We start from the raw sequence: 17,760 nt of genomic DNA, 5'->3' as shown, positions 1-17,760 counted from the left end.
ATGTTGCCAACATTTCAATTATAACTGAACTTTCTATTTTTCTTTGTGTTTATTTTTGACCTACTTCCCTTTTAATGCAATGAAGCCATCTGCAAATTAACTCAAAAACATTTAAAGTGTACCTATATGGGTTCTTGTATATAAATTCTGTACAACCTATTGTATACTTTTATATAAAAAACACACAAACACAGATAGATGGAACTCATTAGATCAGAATAAAAGGTACGTTTTCACTGTACAGTGGTCATTCCTCTTAGCTTTTTAATATAAAATACTTTTTGGAACATGAATACAGCACCATCCCTTAGCACTAGATACTGTATATATTAGTTTTGTAAATAAAAACATTTCTGATTGAATTAAATTAATCAGACTAATTAAATTAAATTTAACCATCTGCCACTAGACTTAAATGCCTTTAAAGGTGAGACAGATTTCATAAATATCTTACAATTGAACTTTGCAGATTTTTAGATGTAATCTCTGTATAGTTTTTTTAGGTTATAGATTTCAGTTGTTTCATTTACTTTTTAATGTATTCCCATTTGAAGTCCTTATTCCAAGTAAAATTCTTTCATGTTTGTATTTTATAGGAAAACTAATATGAGTATATGTATATATTCTAGAGATGGCCATGATTGCTAAGTTTGGCTCATTGTCACAGTCAACTCACTTCACAAAGATGTCAGATCTATTATACATTTTTTCAGCAGTTATTTTTTTCTATAAGTTACATGAAAGAATGTATTTGGCAGCCCTTTGATGTCTCTTCTTTATATTTTTACTGGATTATCAGAACTAGGACAATGCATTTACATAATTTTACAAATTGGCAAAATTATAGCTGACCACTTCAAAGCAAAGTCATGAGGTCACAAAACGCTGTATCACTATAATATTTTTCACTGTCAATCGTTTGACTGTAATGTGTGAAATCTAGATAGAATTGTGTTGCTTGACAGTGCACGCCGACACGTGGAATACGTTGCAAATTAATTATTAATGACAAAAATAAGTTATTACAAATAGAGATGTCCCAAATCTAAAATTTGTCCATTACTAGATTGAAAATAATAATTCCAGTTACCAAAAATCTAAAAAATGGACATTCTGTATGTCTCTCTGTTCATTTCTGAGGTGAGCAGACTTCCCAAATGCAAAGCTCTTTGAAGGCCAGAACATTTCTCTGACAACAGAGAGCTGTGCATCTGCACTAAGGCAAATAAGTTAAAGCGCATAAACAAACAAACAGACAACATAATAAACAACATACCTTAGTGGATCCTCTCCAATTTTCTGCTGCCAGTCTGACTTCAACACATTTTTAGAACATCACAGGTAATTGAAACCGAATGTTCACACCAAAGATTTGCATCTATTTTGTAAGCTTGCATTTGATCCCAGTAGAACACCAGCTGGTACCAGTACAACTCCAGTTCAACCAGTCCCTCAAAGTTCACATATTTCACTTAATTGGTTCCCAAGGCAAGAATTAAATATTTACTTTAAAGCCCTTTAAAATTCAATTGATTTTGATCTGACAGCTGTGCGAACCTCAAGTGGAATGAATGCAGGCGGTCTCAGCTGAATCCCATGTGTCCATGCACACACACATCACAAAACCACCATAAATCACCACCACTTCTAGCCTTTATTTAAAAGAGGTCCAGCATTAAACAAGAATGGCCACTGAATTAACCTCTCGCTACAATACCTGGCGGCCTGTTGATGAACCACTACAATGCGCAGTACAGTCAGAATGGGTCCAGGTGCAGAGCTGCAGTGTGAGGAAGGGAGTGACAAAAGAGCAGCATTAACGTATTTTTTTAAACTTGAAAGACACTGTACTTCAGAAAGGAGGATCTTACTTGGGCAGCTTACTTAAAGGAAAATAAATATATTTGATAATACTGAAATAGGTCTAATTTTTACATTGATACTGTATGGCATTAAAAAAATTACCGAAACATGGATGCCGTCCCAGAAGAGACCTAGCAAATGCAGTCCATTCTTGAGAGGTGCATATTTGAAGGAACATTTAGCACATAATGCACTACATTAGTGTCATAAACAGTTTACCCTCATCAAACATGTTACTTGGTGTGCATAACAGCAGAAGGAGCAAGAAGATGGTGTAAAAACATTTAGAAAAGTCCACTGTGACCTGCATTAGAGATATGGGAAGAGCATAAATAAGTAAACCTGAAATCTGGTCGAGAGCACCCCACCATGTATCTGTGTCGTCTTTGAATGGAAAATGGCCCATCCATGGGAATTTGTGCCTTTCCTGAAACCTTTTTTCTCTCTTAAAGCCATAGGAGAGTTGTGACAGCCTGAGGGGGGATCAATCACAACAGGCGCAAGTTACATTAAAATGTCAGGTCTAATGTGAGCACCCCTTTTACTTAAGGACAGAATGTAGACGAGCATGGATTTTGTCATATTCTGCATGTCTAGTGGCTGTTTCCTTGTTTGGAGCAACAAAAGAGCATCATAGCTAAGCTCAGCTACCATGAGATTTGACTGGGTTAGACAGCGGTGTAAATAAAACACACTCATGACTGATTATCGTTAGAGGGGACCAAACATACATCTCATACAGTGGCACATTTTAAACTGACTATATAGGGATGATAAAAACAAATGAACAACAACATTTTTCTATCTACACTTTTAAAAGAAGAAACACCTCCTTACTTTTTTCAGTGATGAGTCACTGTATTCTCAGAAAGTGTATTCAGAATTAGGACATCTTGTTCTGCAATACAGGAGGCTCTATAACTGAACCTTTCCAGCAAATCTACAGAAAACTCTGAACAAGGTTTGGCAATGCTTAATTTTAAGAAGGCAATTTTATTAATGTTGGCATTTTACAAGTCCTTTGTGAACTTTATACTGATTTATGTTGAACATTTTAAGTGTAGACTTACAGAAGCAAGACACAATATGCTGGTGGGATGTAGCACAGTATTTACAGCTCCAAAACGTAAGATTCACCCTGTTTCTTTTTACAGCATTTTTTTCAAGTGTTACAAATGGAAACAAATTTGAGATTAATCAGGGAAATAATTTGATTCAAGCTGTAAAACATTATTTTAATGGTTTTAAAGGCATAGTTATTGTAATTATTTATTTAAAAGAAAAACTGCATTTTCTCCCTGCTTTATACCACCTACTTATACCGTATACTGAGGGGTCTATGTTGTGTTCTCTGATAGAAGAAAGAGCTTTTCTCCTGCATACAAGAATTTATCAGGCCAATTTTTCCATTGACTCAGAATCTTATTATTAACTGAAACTGGCATTCTCTATATTTTGGCAATGACCTATTGAACTATGAAAACAGGCTGATGTCAAATAAGTTTAAAATCACTCTGGAATGAGTAACTTCCAAAAGTATAAAACTTCACATCAGTCTAAAAGAATGGAAAGTAAGAGTTTTTAATAACAGTTCATTACTTCTTATTGCCCTGCCAAATATTCTCAATGTTCATTGCGACAGAACTGAACATCTTAATCGTAACTGGAGATTTCTTTATTTCTGTTCTCCAAAAAACCTGCAAATGCTCTTGGTAATATAAAGCACTCCTTGAAAAAATGCTATATAATATTATTTTAATAATTGTAATTTTCTTACAGGACGAATCTTTAAAAGGTGCTTTTTTATAGGTATGGGCAAATATATTTTGTTCTCCTTGTGTTATCGCAAGCAGTTATACTATTCTTTAGCATAGTACAAATGAATCAATTTCACATCTGTCTTTAAACTGTGATACATATGACAAGATAAAGCTTCTTTCAGGATTCTCCAGGTTGTATGACTGGGCTGTCAAAGCTGAAACTATATGGATCTTATTAGGTCATTAAACCACTAATGTTTTTTTCTAAATGGGGAATTAATTGCCATCTCATTAACATCTCTAAATATGTCACCCAGCAAAATGGCCAGCAGTTTGTGTTACAGATGTTTTTACAGGACTTGATGTGACAGTATGTGAAGCACTTATGCAGTTTTTGAGAATGACTGAGAATATGGAAACAGGCAAGAGGTGAATATTTTGAGAGGTGAGTATTTTGAGAGCTGCAATCACTCTACTGAAATAGCATGAGAAGGGACCTGTTAAACATTTAACCAGGCATTACTGTGTATACATTTGGTATTATGAACATCTTGTATGTAAATACCTGTATAGAGTAGCATGATTAAAACAAAAGTCTGACTGACATGGTATTTAAGACTTTTTCAAATGTACTGCCCTCATAATACTATTATCATCTTCTCATTTACACTTTCTTGTCCTGCCTTCACACTTTTATCTTTTTTTTCTTCCAAGAGTACAACTGATTTAAGGATCTGGGATATCCAAGAGGTTAATTCACTAGTCTTTCAGACCTCACTGCTCTGGCCACTTGTGCTAAAAGCTGGCAAAAGGCAGGGTGAAGAAATGGGTATTAACGCAAATCACAGAACCACCACCGAATCTGTCATTGGTGTGTCAGGGAGCTGCAGGTCTGAACGACAGGGGTTGGCAGCATTAAGTTAGTTTGCATAGCTAACATAGGAATCTCTCATGACACTTTAGGTCATCACACTTGATGCCCAAACACTGTTTATGTGACCGCTAAAATCACAAATGCAAGATCATTAGCACTTCATTAAAAAAAACTACAAAAAGCGATGCAGCAGATTTATTTGCATCTGTAGCCAACTTGGCATACTGCCCCCACAGCATTGACAGAGTGGATTTACTTTCCATAATTCTATTTAAAAAATAACCAAATCTGTAATATTGATGGGAAAGTCAGAAGTTTACCTGAACACTTTATTTATTCTTTCTTCTCTTTTCAGCATGGAATAAACCTTTACTTGTTCCTTTGCAGCCTATGCAAGCTAACACAGCTCCCCACGTGAGCTACGTCCACCATATTTATATAATGTAATCCTTTGTGGAATTTAAAGACGCTTTTCACTCCCTATTTGCTTGTTTGTTTGATCGGCACTGAGTGAATGTAAATGTCACTAGCAATAGTCCTACCACAATAGTACAATTTTACCCTTTCCATCAACATTTAAATTAAAATCTGTAATGTTTTATTTTCTTTGTTTTGTCATGCAGCACATTTTTGACATGAAATTCAGATATTACATGTGAAAAGTAAAGAGTACGTTTTTAACAATTTTCTGTACAGGTGTATTATAGAATGTACCTACTGTTTTAAAATATTAAGATATTTAGGAGATTATTTTAGAGATTTATACATGCGACTAAGAGCAATGACATCTAGAATATTAAGAATTCAAAATGTTTTTTTAGGTTTATACACAATTTTAAGGTTCTGTGCTTAAAAGCAACTACCCTGTCTTCTAACTGCATGGCAGGTTTCGTTGTTGTTTCCATTTAGTTATAAAACCATAAGGAACATTATATTCTGACAATAATAATAAAAGTAACAAAGAATCCTGATTAATCCATTGTATTGCTCCAATTATTCCTTAACATATAACTGTTTGAAAACACTTTAATAGTTTCCCTTCCTCTTTTGCCCCGGGTATCCCAGTTCCCTGTTTTACAGTTCCTGATGGGTTTATTTGTTCCTGTAGTTTTTCTCTACTTGTGGCAGATGTTTGTTGTCAGGTAATCACAGTGGATGATGATCAGTAACCTCCTGAAATACTCCATGCTGCACTCTGTCTTCTCTATTTTTTGTAATTGTGCCCTATTGTTGTGAGCTGAGAGAAATTATATGATTCAGTGCTGCTACAATATGCTTAACATTAGGTTGCATTGTGCAGCATCGGAGTGTTTATGATTTTGATGCAGGCTGAATCCACTGTCATTTTCAGCATTCTAATGATTGTATTAGGTTCTTCTCATTTTGTTAAGTACTATATGGTGTGTAATAATATTAAAAAGGAATCTGTGCTATAGACATCTGCTGTTCTGTGTGTTGTATTTTAATGTCTTTGACTGTTTAATGCCTTGTGTATTTCATTACAAAAATACCTTACAATACTGCACTTTAAAAAAACGTTGATCATAACTATACATTTAACTTGGAACAACTGATGTTTTGCATTTACCTTAAATATTATGTTGCAATAATCATGTAGTTAGCTGTGTAAAAAGCAAGGCTCAGTATATCAAATCAAACTGTATTTCAGCTCTCTGTATCAACTGAAGGTAGGGTAGCACATACTGTAACATGCAAAGAAGTTATAAAAAAATGACTGTACAACTTGGAAGAAGAAAAAAAGAAAAAACACCCTTTTGTAATTCAGTAGGCCAGACTGTAGAAATCAAAGAATTACATTTTTTTCAAACTTCTTTGTTGTTCTGGAGACAGTCATACTTTGTTACAGCTTCTTTTGCTACAACAGCGGTTTCACTTAAAATACATCTCTGCAGCTTTATAAAAAATATAGTGTATTCACTCAGTAATATGTTGGAGTCATAATACATAAAAAACTTAATTTATATAAATAAATTAGAATTGTATTGTTAATTAAAACAAAATCTAAAAAAATTAAGGCAGGTTTAATTTTTCCCATATATTAACAGTCTAATCTAAATAACTTTATATTTGCCTTTGTTTTACTTTTTATACACTTTCTATAATTTCCTGTAGACTCGCTACTGGATTGAATTAGCTCTCAACTATCATAATTGGGTTATGCAAATCAAAACTGTAGTCATGGCACAACTCAATAAAAAGGAATTGAAGAAACACAGAAATAAAAATCTTGAGGCTTCACTTCATGTAATATTACTCACTGATGTTAATTACATTTAAATGGGAGAGTACTATTTTGGTATCATTCATATGACCACAAAAGTACTTTCCAGTTTATCATACCTGTCAACCCCAGTGCATCACAGGCTAATACTTTATTAAGAAAAAATCATTAGGGAACTGCTGATCCCATTTAAGTACATTGGGCAGAATGTAAGACTAATTAAAAAGCATATTTTTACATTATTAATTTCTGAGTTTCATACTTAATGAATGTGAAATGACAGGGCTACTATTTTTATATACATGCACTCAGGGCTCTACAACCTTGGGAATTGAATTCTAGAGATTTTTGAGAAGGCACTGTTGTGGAAAGAAATTTTCAAAAGAAAGAAATGGTAATGCTTTTTTCCTTAAAATTATGAAGGTCTGTTATGATTATTGGTGTCTGGTTTGTCCTCCTGAAGCTGCATTACCAAAGCTGCCTGTATTTTTTACATGCACTCTTAGTTTTCAGTAATACAGGCTTTAAATATTTTTCTACCCTTTAAAAATAGTGAGTAAAATCAATCTATTGATATATTTTGTTTCATTTGTTTCTTTCATTCTTTTCTTTTTTAAAAGTGAAACATACTGTAGATAAACATATAAATAAAATACCAATGGGGGTCAGTAATGCTACTGTAAATTGTATGGAAACCCACACACATGCGCTTTAAACACAAGTACCGTGCAGTTTTCAAAAGGTGTGTGTAACAAATTAACACAGCTCTCCCTCACCTACATAAGTAAGAAACAAACAAAAGGAAAGAGTAACAATGAATTTCAGGGGGTCACGCATGCTAAATTGACCGTCTGCAAATCTCCCCACAGTAGCCCCATCATTGCTCTCCCGTCAGTGAAGAGGAGTGTGGAAGGTGCTCTCTGTACTGCAGTGTTAATCTTAAGAGCTGACTCTCAGCAGAATGCAAGTAATCAAGTGTGCTGAAGATGATTTAGCATAAGAGCATGATGCTATATTCACTGACATTGTTGTCATTTTTATAATACAAAATTAAGAATAACATTTGATTTTTAAAAATCATTTAAAGAAATCAGCTTGCATAATCCATAAAAAAGCTAGATTTAAAAACACACAAAAATCTTACAAAATACATTTTCCACAATTTTATGAAAAAAAGAAAACAAAGGGCTGAGGATTTAGTCAATAGCAGGTAGCAACAACAACAACAACAATAATAATAATTAAAACAACCCATTAAACACACTTTCCACTTCAAAAACTGTACTGTACACTGTTTTTAAAAATGTGATTGCTGCCCCTCATTTATACAAGCTCTTTTACTGGTGAGAAGGGGGCAGGGGCTACAGTTTTGAACAATGTTATGATTTGTGAGGATCTCTTTATCCATCCCGGATTCAAACACCATAGCTTGCAAAGAAGGCTTGCTATGTGTGCTTTTCTCCCCCCTTTTCCTGTCTTAAGGAGCCTTTAAGGCTGGAATATATCAAACTAACCTTATGTATCCATCTCTTTCCAAGTTATTGTTAAACGTCTTCAAAACAAATCACATTAGAATCTTATCAAGACAAGAATGTGCAAGAAAGAAATTCCTTTTTTTGAAAATGAATAAAATAGCTTGGAGTACAAGTTACACACAACATGCATTTTTGAAATTGTATTGCTTTTTGTCAGGGGGATCTTATCATATTATTCAGTACATTTCTCATGTAATAAAAACGTTTTTCTTTTTTCTTACCTTTACTGGTAGGCTTGCAATTCATTGTGTTTCTAAACTTCAAATTCCAATTGAGGGAAAGCTTGACAGCTAAGGCTTTCCTCAAGTAAATATTAGGAAATTACTTTCATTAGAACTGCAGTTCTTTGTAAATGGGGACTGGAGGGACTCCAAGACAAATTAATCAGGATAGTAGTTTCTCTATGTTAAACACGACCATCGTTTATTTTTTTAAAGTATTAATTTGTCAACAGCTTTCCTGCCTCTCAGTGACTTATTGGAAAAGCACTGAAGGAAGACACAGACACAATCTTTGATGCTGTTCCTTGTGGTTCAAGCAGTGTTTACAGTTAATCACTGTGTAATTATGCCTAATTTTTCATTGTTTATTTTTATTACTGAACTCTTATATTAGGGAGGGTGGATGTGAACTTGCTTGAGTATTTGGTTTAACTGAATATTAATAAAATTAATCGGTGTAAGTTTAGACAGAAACCTCTTACATTCGTATGTGATCTAAAAAGTCTTTTAGTTTCTGCACTGTTATTTTAAAAAAGTGCTTTACACAGAGAAATGGATTATTTATAATTATTTACAAATAAAAAAAAGCCTGGGAAAATAGTTATTTTTCATTTTTGTTTTTGCATTGTTAAAACTGAAAGATAATTGCCTTTTTAGTTTAAAATTTGTTCAGTTGCATCATTACAATAAACATATTTATTATACTATTTAAAGAAAATGTTTATTCTTTGCACAAAGCTTTTTGGCTTTGTGCTGTACCTTGGTGGGTAACAACACAAAACAAAAATCATGTAAATATTTCCTAACTAAGAGAAGACATTTTTATAATGCATTACATTTCAAAAACAATTTCCAATTATTTCACTCTAATGGCAACACTGCATCTTGTCAGAGAGCTGCACATCTGCATAGTATAGAACACAGTACGACTGTAGCCGTGGTTATTAGAATAAGTCTGCCAACTTCAATATTCTTGCTTTGAGAGCACACGCTTATCAGTCCTCATTAGTTTATCATTCTGAATGGAGTCTGGTGCCAAATGTTAATCAATGTGTTTTGTGACTCTGTTAGGCAAGCTGTACGAAAATATTGTGCCCCTAGGGTTAATACAGTCAAGCACAGGGAAAGTGTTTTGGACATGTCCACAACATGTGGTTTACTATTATCATTAAATGAGGTGAGCTGGGACTACATACATATGGATTTTGAGTTGCATAAATTTAGATTGATACCATTTGAAAACAGGCTTTCAAAAGCTAGATGCTGTGAAAGACAATGCGCAGACCATTTAAAAAAAAACCCCATTAAATAATGTAAGGAAAAGTGAATAAAAAGAGAGGGGGCAGCTGTTTTTGAATAGCTAAAACATAACACTAATCCATACTTGTGAATCATGGAAAAAGGAGGTAGGCGATGTTGGCCTCTCATTGACTGTAAATTGTTCCAAATCTAGAGCAGTGGGTCCCAGGGGTTACCACATCCACAAACAGTAGCCATCAAGAGCCCACTCTTCTCGAGAAGGAAAAGGAGAGGGATGACCAAGAAAAAAAAAAGTAAATGTTTTTCAAACATTCAGTCGCCATTGTGGACAAGCAGCCAGTAAGAGAATTTTCACAAATTCAGGAAACACTTCGGAGGTAAAACCAACATCCTGACACAGGAGACAGGACAGCTTTTGACACCAGGTTGGGGCTGTGAGACCTGGTGGAACCTTCAGACAGGAAGTGCCTGACAGAGGGGTCAAGGCTAGGGGGATTGTGCAGAAAAGGAAAAAAAAATACTTTCCTACAATGAAACGAACATGGAGTTCCATAGGAAATTAGCTGTAAAGTTTTTGATTTGTTTTATGTTTTTGCACTTTGCTTTCTGTTGAATGTGTGCAAAATAAAAAAAACACCTTGATTTCATTCAACCATTATCATTTCTCACTGATTATTAATATAATTGAAGGTCTCCATGAAAAGCAGAACAAAAATAAAAATGAATACATGCTATTTATAATGAAAAAGAAGTGAAAAATTATTATTTAAAAAAATGCACACATATATATATATACTGTATAATTAGAAACCATTGTACTCACACATATAAGATAAGAAGGGAAAATGAGATTTAAAAAAGTTTCTGCACATTTTCGAAAAATGTGGTATGCTACTCTCTAAGGTCCTTTTCATTTTAACCAAATCGGGGGAAACTTGTCCTTACTGCAGAGAGGCAGATGGAACAATAAATCACAGGAACCATTGACTGCCTGCAGAGCGCTCTCTGCAGCTGTCACTTTTTTTGTCTCTTTGGTTTTAGCTGACATGGTTTGAGGTCCACTGTGAACCAATCTGGACTTTTTTGTACAGTCATATCCATCAAAACGACTAGTAGCCATCAACCTACTGCAGCGATCGATTCGTGCACTTATTCTCACGCATAGCCAATGCTTGGCTCTCTAGGTGAAACTTGGGAGAAGCACCTCATTTTAGCTCTTTAGCCTCAAGCTACAGCTGTGATTTTCGAGCGATCTTGGCCCACGTTATTAAAGTTGCATTATGATGGATGCCACAGAATACACATCTTGAGGGTTCCAAAGGAAAGAAAGACCAGGCATTGTTTTTATATCTTACTAAGCAGGCAGAATGATGTTTTAAATGTATTGGTTATTTTGCAAAGTAAATAAGTTCAATTGTCTATGCATAACCTTATCTGTCTGGAAAAGGTCAGTTTCCAAAAGCAGTTTTATTTTTCTATCAGTTGGTGGCGCTCTAATGCCAGTGATTGCAAGCTTTCTATCATTGAAAGAGGCACACGCACAGTATCCAAGACAAAGACTGCTGTAAAAATTTGAATTAAAGGGAAATATGTGTTGCAATCCTACATTTATGAAACAACGAATTGCCAGAAAACTGTGGGAGTATATCATGCATTTTAAATAATACTATTACATTTCCAATTTTTAGTGTATATTTAAAAATAAGTTAATTTATGTCACAAGCCTGATTCCAAAAGAAAAAAAGGGAATACAAATAGATTTTTAAACAACCTGTAGAGAAATATTAAGACAATTAATATAAAAATGTATTATAAATAGTTGATTCCTTTTAGCCTGTTGTACGGACTTCAAAAATAACAAATGAGGTACATTCCATGTAATAATTATAAAGTTGATGTTTTAATAACACTGTTTTTGATAAAATACTTCCAAAAATTATAACCACAACTGAAAAAGGCAACCAAGACACAAGGAATGTCCAAAGCCTCAGATGTAGACTTATAAAATATTATTAGAAACATCACTCTTTCAGTTCTATAAATTAACATACTGTATACATATACAGTATAAGTACAGTGTTGCGGTAGAATATAACAATTGAATCCAGACACAGCAAGAGCCCTTGTCTTTCTTAGCGCTTCTCTAGAGTATATTTCCTTCCACATCATAATGCTTTTCGGATATTTAATGTTTTATTCCTGAAAATGTTCAAATTCTAACAAATATAGCTGTCTCATTTGTTTAATCCAGATTTCAGGAACAGGCTGGAATAAAAATTGAATATGAGCAATTGCCATGTTCAGTTAAAACCAATTTTCCCTTTTAACACACTGAAGCTAAAGAAATAAAAAGAAAAAACATGATTTCTGTATGGGATGGGACTACACTTGACATTTATTATCTAAAATAAAATAAAAAAAGTAGGAATGAAATGTAGTGCTGACTTTGTACTTGATTAGATTTGGTTTAAAGGGGTGTGAGAGTCTTTGTGGTTGATTCCCTAAATTACATCAGTATCACTGGTTGATACCAAAACAAATTAAATGCAACATAAAAAGCACATCATTTTTCAGTGCACATCTTATGTAAGTTAACTTGTAATTTTAATGATTGATGTCTTTTTATTTGTATTTTTTCAACCACAGCCTCTTCAAAGTTTCTGAAAGTGGTCTAAGGTTAAATAGCATCTCCAGACAGAAAGAACTGCTGACATGTAAATATCCAGTGGAAGTATTCATATTGAATTTTTGTGACCTCGGCAAACAATAAGATCCTGTTTACTTTGTTTGTAGATTCTACATCTTCATGTGAACCTGTGCACATTAATAACTTCATTGCTGTTCGGTGATGATCTTGGAGACCTTCAACAAATTAACTCCCTGATATAATTGTAGAAAAAAAGTCCACAAATTATTTGAACTACTTAAACAAATAGTGTCTAAGTCTATGTTGCTCTCTATTTACTGTACATACTGTACTGTTCAGAACAATGTAATGTGGAGCATAAAGATGAACATGCATCATGGCTGATTTTTTATATTAGGGTTTTTCTGTTAAAATGGAACTGAAGTTTATCTAACTGAAGGAATTTTCAAATGTTTTTTCTTATAAGGCAGCAGGTGTCCAACTAGTCATTTTGCCACATACTGTACTGTATGTTTCACAGCCTTCAATTTGGTGCAGATACTGTACAGTAGGTAGAAAAATCTATACTTTACATTTTAAAATAACTTTCTATTTTTTTTCTTTTGTGACCTCATCTTGGTTTATGTAAATGCATTTTTCTATTTACTACAATATACTGTAGTAACACGTTAATCCTGGGAGTAGGCAGAATGCAGCACTGGTTTTAGACAGGGCAAGAGAGGTCCTAGATATTCTTAACCTCAGTGCTTATGCAAAATGTCCCAGTGGTGAGAGGGAATGGCTGGACTATATGTTGCTGTGGATGAACTGTTTGCTTTCTGAATGCCATCAAATAACTTAGCATTTGTAGCATTTGCAATAGAGCTGAACCCTGATCTTCATCAATTAAGAAGAATTGATGGTACTATGTTTTAATCCTTTTCTCAACCAAATAAACACAGTCTGCTAAAAAAAGAAAAAAAGACAAAGCAGATATGTTATCATGATTTTTTTAAATGCAGCTTTTAGGTTAGATGAGGAAAAAAGAAGAAATGAAACACATAGCACAAATAAAATATGAGAAAAACTCTCATGCTGAGATCTTACCATGCCTCATATTTGTTCATGTACCTGTGAAAGCAGTGCTGGAGCATGTCGTTTTCCTGCTTTTTTACCAGTTGTAAGTACTAAAGCAGAATCAATTGCTTAGTTCTGAGCCAATGCTCAGTTGTGACCTTGCCTTGTTGTCATGTATGGAAGACATCATATACTGTATACTGTAGTTTGCTTACACTGTACTGTACAAATACACAGGATAAATGTGCATTCAAGTATTTTCCTTTTTGCATTTTCCAATTAAATATTGTTAATTGCTATATTTAATTTTAATCTTCTGTTTTCACAATATTATGACAGTTATCAAACTCACATCCTAGAAAATTATTAAAGACAGTAAAAACATAAATATATATTTTGCATACTGTATATACTGATAAAGGGCTGAAACTGAAATTTCAGCATGTGAAGAACTGAACTGAAACATTCTTTTCAAAACAGTTTTAAACTGAGATATGCATTGCCTTTTTTTGTTTAAAGGATTTTACCTCGAACATTATTTCTGCATGCAAATATTATTTTGCAGATTCCAGAATATCTAATGTATTCTCTTTAATTAATGTAGTATGAACAAGTTTAATTTTAGAATCATCAAGAAATTTTGAAAAATAAGATTTGGTGTGTAATGCAAATTGCAAAATATTTGTATAAAAAGTACAAAATGCAATGAATTATCAGTACGTGTAATTGAAGAGTCATTTTTTATATAAATACTATAAGTGCAGCTGTATACACCTCTGAACTAAGTTGTGTATGGAGTTTGCATGTCCTCTTTGCATTTGTGTATCTTATTTGCAAGGCTGTCTTAGTTTCCCCCCATGTCTAAAAGACACAATGCTTATGCTTCTTGGTGTGTACATGTGCCCTGTGATGGACTTGCATTCTATCGAAGTGGTAGTCTTGTCTCCCGACTTACATTTCTGAGATAAGCACCAGGTTACCACAAGTCTTACCAAAGTTTCTGGCAATTAATGGATGGATAGTTTTACACTATATTATCCATTTCAGAAAGCAATAGGGCCGATCTGCATCATACCATCAAACGTATTTATTGTCTATATGGAGCTACTGTACGGTATATCTAATGCTGTGATGTCTTAAAAAAAGCTAAATTCCTTTACTATCACAGCATACCTTGTTTTCTCAGGTACAACTTCAATTTTCAAGAGAAAACTGGCTTTTAACATTTACCTATATGCATTCAATTTATCATGTTTCATGGAGCAGTCCGGGCACACAGACATATGTGTGTAGAAATGCGTGTATGTTTCCAAAATGTGGAAAATTTACTGTACACTTGCCAAAGTATTTTTTTCCTGACTGTTAGATAATGAAGAAATCAAACTTTTCAGATGGTTATAATATTTAATTATTTCAATTCTTGGATTTTAAGAAATAACATCTGTCTGTAAAATGTTGCTCAATATTATTACTGTTTTCCTGACATGAAATAATCTGATTGTAACGCCCAGAGCTCTGCACAGATTGTCTTTCAGTTATAACCACGGAGTTGTTCTGGAAATCCTTTTACTTATCCCTGTGGGCTTGTGTGGCCCCAAATCAGTGCCATTTCCAATTTCAAGCAATACCAGTTAAATTAAGAACTGTCCTTCCCTTGTTTGAAATGATCATGATTACCTCCCTAGAGCTGAGCTATTAAGGGGGGAAAAACATCACATAGAAAGATAAAAAACTACAGTATTTTAACCATGGTTGAATAATACACACATAAAGTATATGCACTAGGTATTCTGCAAATATATTCAAAATTCTTGATAAGAAATTTTACTTAGAAGAAGTATCAATGTTGCCTTAATTACAGAAAATAAATCTGTTCAAAACAGAAATGAAATGAAATTTTACTTATTTTTCTGAAAAATTAAAAGTTTTCAGATATGGTTTTATTAGATATACGATGACCTATTGAATATTATTTGTGTCTTCCTCATTTTTAAAGCAGGTGTGTAAAAGTAAGAAAGCATTCAAGGTCATATTGCTCAGGGAGGATACTTTTTTGTCATTAATAAAGCATTAACTTTGTTTTTCTTTGTCTTCCGAAATACATTATAAGAAATGATTAATATTATCATAACAAAGTAAAACATTTAAATTTGAGAACTATATTATATTTTAATATCATATAAATACAGCATGGTACTGTATATGGTATTGTGTATCGAATAAGCAAATTTCCAGCTATTTAACTCATTACATTTTTATTCTTTCTAGTCAAACAAGGATAGGAGTTTCTAATTTCAAATACTGTAAATAGCAAGAATTTTTGCTTTGTGCTTACATTTGTGTTTCCCTATTTTAGCCAATGCAAATAGGTAATTTGCAAATATTGGATATTTTAGCTTTTTTCTAACAGTTTTAAAGACATTCTAGAAGGTTTTGTGGATTACCTTACGATACAATACCTTACAATATCCTTTGTGAAGGAAAATCAAATATTTGAGATGGAGGGAATGAGTCTAAATAACAAAAATAAAAAGGTGTAAATGCCGCAAGAAATACTATTTCACTTGCAAAAACCACCGATGGTAAATGTTAGAACAAATGCTGCCTTTTAAACAGAGGAAACTTTCACAGCCACTGGCACAGCTCAGGAAAATTGCCAGATGATAATTTTGCCTTTTAGTGCGTCTTGGGCTCTCCGCATCAAAGTTGTTCCAAGTCTCACAAGGAGCAAGTTGCTTTGAGCTAAAACAAAAACTTGTCAGCCGTGCAGGTGACACTTTTTTTTCAGCAAACAAGGAAATCACAACTCCGGGAAGTGTTGCATTTTATGCCAACAACAATATGACAGTTCAGCCTGTAAAAAAAAAAGAAAAAAAACATGACACATTTCCAAATATCAGAAGATGCCTCTGCTGCTCAAGGGATTGCGCTACTGTCACAGAACCGGAAGGTCACAGGCTCAGCTCACTGTTTCTTAAGTCTTGAAATGCTGTTGTGGAGTGCTTGCACACTAAATGCTGCAGGCTGGGGGGAATCTTTCCCTTCATCTTTGAAAGCAATGACAAGAGGAAAAAGGTCTGTCTGTGACAGCTGTAACCTTCAAGTTCAAAGGTCCTGCCCCTGGTAACTCTAAGGTAAATTATCTATGTAAATCAGTAGCCATTGCAGCATTCTGCAGAAAATGGGAATGGTATCTGTCATGGGTATTACCCACTTAGAAGCGATACTTTTATTTTACTTCTGAGGTCCAGGAATCTCTCTTTTTTCTCACTCCCTTTTTTCTCCTTCTTTTATATGTGGTTGATATAAAGAATTCAATTTCATCTCTTAAAGAGGACCTTTTCAACTACCATCTCTGCCTAGTGTGAAATCCAATAGGATCACAGGGAGCGTAGTCGGTTAATTAGTGGTGAACAGATGAGAGCACATTCATAACTAGGCTGCAGCCAGGAAGATAAATGTCGCTCCCCAGCATGTAACAGTTACAAGGATCCCGGGTAGGCAGGCAGGGTGCGATAACATGGCAGGAAGCAGCAGAGTGATTCATTCCTTCAAAGTCTGGCCCATGTTCCATGGATCAGTGACCTGTCCCAAAGTCTCATAAACTGCTAGTCAAAGATGACATTGTTCAGCCTTGCCATAAATCTTTTGTGAGCAGGGAAGAATACAGGAGAGAGAGAGCACTTTAAACTTTCTCAAACATTGATTTAAAACTTACCTTGGCAGGAGTGTACTGCAGCAGTGCAGGGCTGTGCTGTGTTCTGTACCAGTGTACCAGACAGACCCATGTTACTGCAGGCTTCTTTTACAAACGATTATGAGCTTTAATAGTATTATTCAACATAAGGTTCTTTGTAAAAAAAGTACTAAAACAATACACTCTTACATGTAGATGAACCTTAAATAATAGAAAAATATGTGCAGTGCTTTTGTAAATGCTTTTAAAAAAAAAAACCTGTCATACACAATATTTGGGAGTATGAGATTCTTCTGAAGAAACAGTTATGAGGGATTAAGGCCACATTTAAAAGCCAGTAGTACCAGACAATAGGATGGGCATGAGCAATTTGTAGTAAACAGTAATGCTTGTGGAAAGAAAAGACAGAGGAACTGAGGAAAATGCTTAATCTTCAGTTTGGAAATGAGTTGGAACAAGGGCATAGATATTAGACTGTGGCCTCTGTAAAGGGTTTCTGATTTTTCTTCTCGGTGCTATAGCTGGCACTACCTCAGCTGCCTAAAAAAACTATTGTGTATCCCACTTGGGTAGTGGAGAAGCTTTTCACCATGTGGCTCATTGAA

Source organism: Lepisosteus platostomus, chromosome 6, assembly GCF_059453375.1.
Source record: "Lepisosteus platostomus isolate fLepPlt1 chromosome 6, fLepPlt1.hap1, whole genome shotgun sequence".
Lineage (NCBI taxonomy): Eukaryota > Metazoa > Chordata > Actinopteri > Semionotiformes > Lepisosteidae > Lepisosteus > Lepisosteus platostomus.
The sequence above is the reverse complement of the archived record's forward strand: the minus strand, read 5'-3'. Positions refer to the sequence as shown.